The 11,210-nt window shown below is 33.8% G+C and overlaps 1 long non-coding RNA gene across 2 annotated transcripts; it reads left to right on the top strand.

Moving 5' to 3' along the window:
- Nucleotides 1-7,477: 7,477 nt before the first annotated feature.
- LOC132558690 (uncharacterized) lies at nucleotides 7,478-11,210 on the top strand. 2 transcript variants are annotated; one of them, XR_009554565.1, is made up of 3 exons: nucleotides 7,478-7,505; nucleotides 9,567-9,751; nucleotides 10,794-11,210. It is a non-coding gene; the product is annotated as an uncharacterized LOC132558690 (long non-coding RNA). The 2 variants fall into 2 exon arrangements; XR_009554566.1 differs by lacking the exon at nucleotides 7,478-7,505 and adding an exon at nucleotides 7,775-7,791.

Genomic DNA, 11,210 nt, shown 5'->3' with positions numbered 1-11,210 from the left:
AGCACAATCTGAAAAAGAAATCACATGTTTAGTTTTAAAAAGTCATGAAAATTTTGCTTATTTGACAAACTTCTCCCTCCTTTCAACATCTGCAATATCTGCTAATACATGTATATTTAAGGTGACTTTTGAAGCATTGAAATACTTTTATATAATATTAATATTTCATGTTCTTCATATTAAATTCATCATACAGAGATTCCTGCTATATTTTTATGAATCATTACCAACTTTTGGTGAAAAGCATCTCATGGAATTTGCCATTTTATTTCTATATTATTAAGCTGATAATGAGCTATTGGTAGAGGTAAATATATTGGTAGTTGTGTGAAGTTTTAAAAGTGCATATCCTGACATTTTATTCCCATTTGGTTTCACATCTGAATGTTTTGCCCCAAACATATTGTTCCTTCTAGGACATTTTGCTCAAAGGCTTGGTTTGATTTGCACCCAATGTGGATGAAATATAAACTGCAATTTATTCACAGATGTAAAACCTCAGATGAATGAAACAATGTAGTTATGTTGTCATTTCATGCGAGAGACCATCCAAACCATAGCAGAATGATAACATGTTTCACTATTTTGTCCTGTTTGCTAATGATTAAAAATTATTAAAAAATTAAGAGGAATATGTAATTCTATTCTGTGATTTACATTTGTTAGAAAAATGCTACATTTTTGGAATTATCTTTCTTTTGTTGACATTAATTTAAATGGTTGAAATATTAATTGTGCACTATATATGTGTCTGTTGATTCAGGTCATGCAGCACACTTAAAAATAATCCATCTTTCCCAGAACATATCATGCAGAAACTGGAGACGTGACCCCATTAGATGCTTATCTAGTGTTTGCTTTCATGTTTGTTCTCTGAACCAATAAGTCATTGAAGCCCCCTCTGTTCACAGTTTTTGTCTAATCTTATCTACTTGTGTCCCATTCACTTCTAGCTTGTAGTGAGTGTTGACTTCACACTGACTGACCTGATCACAGCTATTTTGTCATCAATTGAGAAACTCATTTTCCTAACAAAAATAATACAGATACATTACAAGAGTATCAGTGAAGCTGATGAATGCTCCCAAACACAACTTTATAGAACACAAAATACTAACAAAGGGCAATGATTTTAAAACCTAAGGGTTTTCAGTCACTGAATTTAATACACTGTACATCCTCCTAGTATGACCAAGTACACCAAGTTTCATTATCATATTTGGAATGAAAGTAAATTTTTTGGAAATGAGAGTGAAACATTTAATCAAAGTACTGAAAGTACTGAAAGGCTAAACGTCTTGAAAAATGTTCACAAATAACCGCAAAGCTATATTACTTTCCCCATACACCTACACTTTGGAATGCAAAAATTATTAAAATAAGAGAATCAGAGGCTATTTTTCTTAATTTTAAGCGATTTTATATCTTCTTTAATTCTTATTTCAAATTTGACGACAATAATGTGAACAAATCAAAATAGGTAAAAAAAAATTACAAAATACACACAACCATATATTCATCGCCAACAAGCCAAATGATAAATAGCTCTATGATGAAGTTGACTAAATGAAACCTTTGAAATACCCAAGATTTTGCAATTACTATCCTATCAATATGAGGATTTAGACAAATCAAAAGGACTTTATACCTACTTCTTTATTTTGAATGTATTGCAAAGTAATAGTCCTTACTTATTATAATTATATTTGTAGTTGAGGAAAGTAGATAAGGTGTACACAGCATTTCAGATAGATTAAAGTGTAAGTAATTACATTAAATGTATTTACATGCCTATATTCCTTGAAGTATCATGGTTAGACTTTTCTTCCAGTAATTATGTCTATAAAGACATAATTCTTTGAGATTAAACCAGACTTCCAAATATATACAAAATTTACAATATTTTCACTATAGCTACTACTATTTCTGATCTCCAATGCATTAGATAATGTCACCATAACACGCTAAATGAATAAATATGTTGTGGAAATATTTCGTTCCAGTTAATTGATAATTATAAACATGCATATTTTGGGTTTTTTTATACGCGTTTTGTTTGAAGGAATAATTTCATTTCAAGGAACTTTGATACACATTTACAAACTTTAAGAAATCAGCACAATCAAGTTTCATCAAATAAAACTAAAAGACAAAAAAAAATAAGTTATAACAGAGTCAACATCATGATCAGTAAAGTATTAAAATATATCATTCATAAATCATGAGCACCAAATGTACCTTGCCTACGAAGCGCAAACATTTTATCTTCAATAGCTTGAAAAAGTGTCATGGTGGTGGGTGTGAAAATCCTGAAAAAGTGTAATATTGGCGGGTGTGCGCGTAGGACGAACAGTCCACTTTTGTGACGTCTAATGAGGTAAAGTGATGTTATAAATTAAGACGATCTTGCCACAACGACAAGGATTAAAACAAAATTGATGTTCTGTTTGTAAGTTTTGTTTGTTTATAAGTGCTGTTAGATGATAATTCAAACCAAGCCCCCAGACTAGCTTCTTATCAACTCGCACGTAGTGTTCTGTACGCTTACGTCATGTCGTGAATTCCGTAAAATATATTGTTCAAAATTTATCAATAGTTCAACCACACTGTGCTCTTTTTTGAAATATATAGTAATCGTATTGTTATTTAAAAAATAAACTAATTTTGGATGCTTTTAAAATAGCGATTTAAAAGATCGCGACATTATCTACAAAGAAAATCGCCACTAGGGGGCTCTAACTCTTTTCGATATTTCAGCCAATGAGAAGGCCAGGATCGGTAAATTTTGTCTGAAAGGCCGTCGCAATAGGCTATGCCTACTGAGTACGTCTTGCCTAAAAATGTGTCATAGGCCTAATGCCTGATATTCTTTAAATAGGCTACTCCTGTGTGTAAAAAGATGATTTAATATGACACAGAATATACAGAGGACGCAGCATAGTTTCAGTCTCTATATCCATGTAACACTGGTAAATACTAGCTGCAATATACTGCTCCGCTAGACAGAACTTCTCTTTAGTTTGATCGGTTGTGTGTCAGACTACTAAGTTTGGGGTCCTAGTTACATCCGTATGAGTAGATCTAGATTCTACCCGGGTATATGCAAGCTGTTTATCTCGCTATGGCAAAATTACCATAACTTTGTCACTTTTTCGTATATTTAACTGAAGTTTCAAAAATAATATCTTATAACCATATAAAAAACAAATATTTTGATGTCACCAACTTTAATGAGTATTTTAAGACAAATAGTTTGAAGACGATGCTTGCAAGTATGGTACACACAATACACATGTGGTCCGGTGGCGCAGTGTTAACGCACTCGCCTTTCACCAAGCCGACCGGGGTTCGATTCCCGGAACGGACGTGAAAAGGTAAGGGGCCACCTGCCGGACCACGTGGGTTTTCCCCGGGCACTCCGGTTTCCTCCCACAATAAGACCCCTCGCGCGCTTACATCCGGGCCAACAAGAGTGATTAGTATAAGTTGACATAACTTGTTTCGCAATTGTTGTAAAATAAATAAAGTTTATATATAATACACATGTGTACCGCCGACGATCGAGGACAATTTTATTCTCCCTTATTATATTACTAAACAAAATTTCAAATATCAAAATGAAACTTAGTAGGTTGGTGTATTATGTAAAAACACGCCTTGCAATGTTGCTGACTTTATTGAGTACAAATGAAGACAATTTGTCACTTTTAGATAGGACACTAGAAGTAGAATATCTGACGGATAAAAAGCAGGTTCAAACACGATCTAAATCTGTATCATCAATCAATGTTGCATATATATGGGACCAAGCCATGTAAATGAATGTCAAAATATATTTTGTTTGCAAAACGATCTGAAGTAACCTTTTCATAATCTTCTCTTTTTCAAATTACCTGATAAGAGAATGATGTACGTTTTCGTGCATCCAGTTTCAAATGTCCGCCATTCCTGTAAACAAATTTTGTGTGTGCAGTAAGGGACATGTCGATTCATTTTATTAATTGCCGTATATTTAGCAGCACATGCAATCATTATCTGCAAGTAATGTTTTATGAAGACTGTAAAGACGATTAGAATCTCGCAAAGAAGATTTTTTCCTTCACTTTTTTTTAATGATGTAAGTAGATCAAAGGGAGATAACTTTTATTTTACCGAGATAATAATGGCTAAAATTAATGTTACCGACTAGAAACTTGTTTTTGTTATCTAGATATCTTGGCGCGGATCCAGAACTGTGTGTTAGAGTTCTACAAATAATCATGAATTGCGTTATAAGTATGACGGCGAACCAATCTTCAAACATCTTAAATAAATATAAATATATAGTACATTAAATGTTACGGTAAAATTACCAGTAAAAGCCACACATACTTGACGGCAATTGTAAAAGTAAATTCTTTCAAGGTCCAAATCGGGGTGTAGCTCCTATTTTCATTTAAAATACAAATTATAAATGTCCTCGGTTTATTTATTCGTATGTGATTTGAGGTGCCGTGTTACATTCAGTGGCTTCTACACTGAGGTGTTGTGATAAAGTTTTGGTTTAGTTTTCTTGCAAATAATGGCCATCGGCAAATTTTAGAGCGGTTTCGTGATCAGTGTCTTCTGCTTAGTCGAATAAATCCGCTATGTAAATCTTTGCCAATCCACATAAATAAAGCCATGTTTGCAAATGAAAACCAAGTTAATAACATCGAAACCATCAGGCGGCATTCTCATAAAGGAACAGACATATTGCAAAAAAAAAAAAAAAAATGGCACGACACTAAAACATGGGCTCAGCATATCTTTCAATTCCGAAACATTTCTATGATCGAGTCTCTCAAAGGAAGTTGATTAATTTGTCAATATATTAATATAGCATTCAGTTGACACTGTTGCATTGGCGAATACCGGACTACATTATCGTGTTTTTAAGGATTGGTGTAACAAATTCATCCTTTTTACACGATGTCAGTAAATTGTAAACACACAGTTTTTAAACCCAACCATTAGTTTTATGCATTTTTAATTCATGTATATCAAGACATAAAGGAAAATAACATAAAATTCTGTGTTTTGTTCTGAAATAATTCATTTCTGTGTGTTTTTTTTGGGGTTTTTTTTTTCATTATCATTATTCAATTGTTTTAATCAGTCAAGTGTCGAGCTGTATATAGTCAGATAGCGGACACAGCAATGTGTCCCACTCTAAACGAGTTTTGACACACCAGAAAGGGTATGTCTTAAACATGAATACTAACATGTCAGAAAAGGTCCTTGCAAAGTGTTTGTCTCTAAACCTGAACTTAACCGGAAGGCTAGCTTGGTACATTGATAAAGAATCTCGCCTACCTCTAATGAAAACTATGATATCCAATGGCATTAAAACTAACTAAAGATTCGTTTATTAATGAAGACTATACATAAATCTTTACTTTTTTCTTCTTTCTCTCTTTATTTTTCACTTTTACTTCTTCCTCAGATGACATGCTATTCAAGTCAACATGCATCCGTGATTTGTCCTTAAACAATTCTCGTTATCCTCTTTCTTATTTTCTTGTGAAATGCTGGACAGATCTTTCATACATTTCATATGTAGGTCCTCCTTGGTCTTATGTTATGAAAGATAAAATTACTAACACGAGTAGTCATTTTAGATTTTGACAACGAAACTTTGTTATCGCTTTGTTTTGAGAAGTACAGAATCGACCTTTCTCAGGTTCCATAAATATAGGTTCCTCTTTTGATCTCTATATAGTGTTGCCAACTTTCGGGCTGATCGGAACGTGAGAATAACCAAAAGATAACGTCTTGGGTTTAGAAAGTTAACGTTTGATGGTCGCTATTTATTGTGAAGTTTTGGAATGATCGTTGTCATAATTCATATACATGTTGTCATTGGTTCCTTCATGTGTGTTGTTCGTTATTGGATTATCAGAAAGACAGACCAACAAGGGACCATGTTTGCTTTCAACAGTTACAGCTTTTATCTGCATGTCTTAAGAAATACTTGGTGGATTATTCATTCTCAAATTTAGTATATTAGTTTCCTTTATTTTTTGTTGCAAGAACAAGCTGGCCGCCATTTGGCCCTTGATTATGATAAACACAGTTTAATACCGTTCTTTCTTGAAACGTGCGCGACAGAACATACGGAAACTGTATGTTTTATCAATTCATCTGTCAATGCAATAAATTATTAAGAACAATTACGATCAAACTTGAAGAGGAATGAAGTGAAATAAATCAGACTTTTTAGATACAGAGAATCATGGGACTTATTTCAAGTTTCCTTTAATCGTGTGTTAACTCTTACTGTCTTGTTTACGTTATCCATTCATCTCTCTTAAGTTCTCAACGGTAAATTTATCTAATTCGAACACGTTTAATCAGCAAATAGTTTTACTATACATTAGTATAGATTAGAAACGGAACATGACCTATTACACTAACAAAGGAGACCCGACGTGTGGTTTCGGACATTTCCCCTTTGTATACAATATCGTAAATCCATTGGGAGACTACTTTAGGATTTGGTAAGTGAATTTCTGGAAGGCGTTGATACAAATACTATAAGTCCGACATGTAAATGGACATGGGTAATTGACTATTTTATCTAGCTGCTTTTACAATAAACTTGTATCAAATATGTCAGTTGTTGATGTACAGACAAACTTTTTAAAGATGGACATTCACCAATCACATTTGTCTTTCCCGTCACTTGAAGATGATTAACAGAAGAAAAAGTTAACAAAACAAGATTTTCCACTGAAACCTTATTCATTGATCTTGATAGTTCACTAATATCAGCACAGTGACCAAACATGACCTAGAAAGTGAAGAGGGCATTTGATACCATCTGTTGTAGCTTAGTAACTGACATCAAAGTCAACGTGTATTTTGTTAGAGTACAGGGTACCCCAGTTTAATCCTAGTTATCGTATTGTTGGGTGTATCGCATCCTCCATACTCTCATTTCTGCTATGACATGTTCCACGGGTGCAGAGAGTGAAAGTGATCGTAACCCATGGAGTACCGAGGATGGATACAAAGAGACACTTCGTGGGAATTGACCAACCCTAACTAATTGCAATGTGTATAGATCACACACGGTATCGACTTCGTTTTTGGAAGTGGAACAGGAAGGAGGTATAGAAATTACCTTGCGCCCAGCTGAGTTCGAACTAGCGACTATTTGGTCTCTTCCCAGACACTCTATTATTCGACCAAAGAGAAATTTCTACCAGCCGAAGCTAGTAAGTCAACTTATACTCTGAACTTGTACAGAAGGAACGACAACTCTGTTAAATGTACAGATGTTAAAGTTATTTGGATTTTTAAAAAGTTTTTTTTTCTGGAAAACCGCACACATTTATTTTATGAAGTATTTTGATAACAAAATAAAGTCTTAACGACGGAACATTGACACTGATATAGGCTTTTGTTGTTATTCGCTCTTGTTGCTTTTTATTCTCTTCTTGTTCGCTGTGGCTCATTATACTACTTCCGGTCCATGGCGAACGGTAAAACTTTTGTTTCGTGTATTGACATACTGGTTTTATAAATGTTTTTCGATGAAAATATCTGAATATTGTCTACAATTTATATTTATGCTAGAAGTGTTGTACTTAATGTAATGTTTGGTAAAGACTTTGACGATCGTTTACACAACACACTTGCATAACACGGTGCTGTAGTTGACGACGTGACCTTGACTCGACGCGAGACTGGGTTTCCACAGTCAGTGTTTTGTAACTTGTGGAGGCCTGGGGTTTTCGTTTGTTAAGCAAGTTTGGAAGAAATACACAGGTTTGATAACGTTTGTTGGGCACTTCCGTATACAAGTAGTCTGAATTATGCTGGCGTTCCATTAGGTTGAACACAACTCCGCATATAGGTAATAGTTCTGCATTCGAGGAATAGTTCAGAATACACATCGCTTTGAGTAATCAATTAGCTGCTGAATTGCATAGTCATTTTGAAATTTGAACGTTTGCAACAAAAAGTGTCGTCCTGTTTTCGTCATTATCCAATAACCAATGCAACACTGCGTTTCTACACAAAAAGTGAATCAGTTATTTCGTTTAATGTAAAAATCGCAAACTTTATCACCTGCACTGCTAATGAACTAAGTATAATGTGGCTTAAAACAGAACACGGGTAATTTCATGCTTACTTATGACATTTGCACTCAATGTAAAATTGTAAAAGAACTTCATGTTTCTATTCCAAAATGATTCTGCATTGGAGTAATTAACTGATTTATCAAATCAGTAACTATCCCTCAATTGCAGTACTATTATCCATGTACAGGGTTTTGCAAAACCTGTCTAACATGAATAAGGCAAAGCCTAAAAAGGGTGAAGCTTCATAATTACTAAAACCAAAATATCAGACTGAAACAAGGAATATATATCATGTAGTGTACCTTAGCATTAAAGTTTCATTTGTGAATAAAGCAAGTAAAAATTTGGAATCTTGTTGCATTGATGAAAATTTGATTTCAATATTGATTTGGTGACTTTCAGATGGCAATTTTGTGTGCAAAACTAAGTGTAGCTCAGTTTTTAAATCATGTTTACAAAATTGCTCTTCTTGTACTAGAATATATGCATAGTGAAAGCACTCCAAATTAACATCAATATCTGGAAAGTATAATTATATTAAGTGTGAAATATTTTTAAATGAATGAAATTATATATTCTTTCAACAATGAATGGAGGGTTAGCTTGTCATAATTAAGTTTAAGTGGAATACTTTGTATACCATAGCAACATTTTCGGTACTTTCATATCAGGGAAATAACTCTTATCTTGGTTACCAAGCCATTTGAGCTCTTCATGAAATTTTCAAGAGGTGTTTGAGGGAGACTATTTTTCAACTGGAGTACAGTTTCTTATTTAAGTTCCATGTGATTTTCAATGGTACCTTATATCGGAAAGGAAGTAACACAGCTTAATGTATTGTTTCCTTGTATTTGAAGACTTATGTTTGGTGCCACAGGCTCCCTGAGAGAGCTGTGCTCTTATGAATAGAAACTTTAATACCTATCATTCTGGCCCTACATAAAACAAAGATTATTGTTTTTTTTAGAGGAGTTTTCAAATTTCGTAAAGAGCATGAATGAGGAACAAATAGAAAATGGAGAAGAATGCAATTTTCAAAGACTGAATAAAGACCAATCAACTGGGATCTCTTTAATTGTTTGTGGACATAAGTGCTAACTGTATAAAGGCTTGTAGGGGCAGAGGTTTGCATTACAGAAATATACAGTGGTTGTAAAGGATATCTCTACATTTAAGCCAATCATCTGATAGATTGTAATGTACAGCTTTGATGTATGTTCCTATGGTCCCTTGTTGTGCCCATTTAATTCGTGAGACTGATCTGTGAAACAAAATAGTCTACAGGTAGTCATCTTTGATTTTGAGAATCATCAAATAATAAGGAGAAAAGAAGGTGAAGTCACAGAAAAAGTTGGTCTTGTTGAGATCTAGTCATTCCATGGTGGGTGCCATTATCCGTCTGCGATCTCTGGTTAAGATAACTTTTTTTAACTGATATTATTTTTTCCATTTCAACAGATCAATGGACCTTCTCGTTTTGAGGAAATTTAGACCATATTTTGCAACGATTCTGTATCCAACACTTGTTCTATCATACATTGGCTGGGATCTTAATCACACAAGAATCTTCAAAGCAAAGAAAAGAGCAGAAGCCAAAGCAAAAGGGGCAACTGTTTAGTTTGGCAAATACTAGTTTCATCAAGGTATATATAATACTGTTTCTTAACTGGTAAACATTTTGTTACTGTCTTTGAAGTGGTAAACATTTCATCAAATCAGCTGCTTTAGGAAAAATGTCAAGGTCTTTGTATTTTGTATCTATTAACTGGTAAACAATTTGTAATGATATAGTGAATCAATGTTGGAAGGAATTGATAGACCAATAGTCAAAGTTTGGTCAAAGATCAAGGTTCAATTTTAGATTTCTTATTGCTTTATTTTTTGGTTAAAATATCATAAAATTAATTGAAAATCAAATGACTTAAGGTCAAGATCAATTCAAAGGCCAACGATAAGTCTTCCTTCACTATGTTTTGTATATGTATATAATCTAGTAAGTAATATTGACAGTATGGTCCAGGTACTGGGTCCTGGATGTATATTACTGGAATAGATATATGATCAATGAAGTATTAACGACAGTACAGACAATTGAATTGTCAAATTTTCATATCAATCTGCCCCTTTATCAAGTCACAAATATTACATGAATTGATAAACAGGCACATTGTCTCGAAAATTTGACAATTCACTTGTGTAAGTACTGATATGTGTATGAAAATCTAGACAACACTGGTAAGTTTACAATTAGTCATTTGACCAACCAAGGTTATCAGATCACAGGAAAAAATGGCCACCTTCTTAGATTTCTATTCATGATACTAAGATCAGGACAACTATCAGTTGCCTAACAAACAGAACAGCCTTTGCTCTCTTTTGTCCAACTTACACAGTTTCGTTGGTATTCCTCATCAAATAATATTACAGTGTGTTGATTTGCAGTGATAAATATCTTTGTGAGTCTCAAGTCCTTTACTCATGGAACTTGGAACTCATAGAATTTCTGAAAATACTAAAATTTTCCATTGTGGGACCCATTGTTTTTAGCAATTAAGTTGAGAAGGACTCATGAAAGTGAACTGCAGATTGGCTGCTGGATTTGACACTTGGAAGTTAGTATTATAAAACATGTAAGTATGCATTTTAGACAGAAATTTCATATTTGTTTATTTTTTTTCTTTTAAGATGGCTGCTGGTACTGTTGCAAGATCAAGAAGCGTGATGCTGAACCCACGCTTCTTCAAGTACTACCTCCACCTGGGAAGTGTAACAACTTTGTTCTTCTTTGGGGGATGTGTTGATAAATGGTGGATTGATAAGGAAATGTCAACATTCAGGAATAAGTCTGGATGTTTTCCTCCACGAGATCTTGGGCCTGGTAACAAATATTGGTGATTTGGAGGATCATGAAGGCATGGAATAAGCTCCATGTTTGTGTGTATAGATTATTTCAATCTTTTTGTGTTGTATCAAAGAAATACAAGGACTGTTTACAATAGATATGGCCACAGTGACTAGTAGTATTGACAGTCTTATCAGCAGACTTAATAGTCAATTGATAAAATGTAAATTGTGAAAGGTTATTAAAGATTTGAAAAATAA

This window comes from Ylistrum balloti, unplaced genomic scaffold (genome assembly GCF_031769215.1).
Source record: "Ylistrum balloti isolate Yb309-2 unplaced genomic scaffold, AGI_CSIRO_Ybal_v1 Utg370812, whole genome shotgun sequence".
Classification (NCBI taxonomy): Eukaryota; Metazoa; Mollusca; class Bivalvia; order Pectinida; family Pectinidae; genus Ylistrum; species Ylistrum balloti.
Note: the sequence above shows the minus strand (reverse complement) of the source record. Positions and strands in the feature narration are given on the sequence as shown.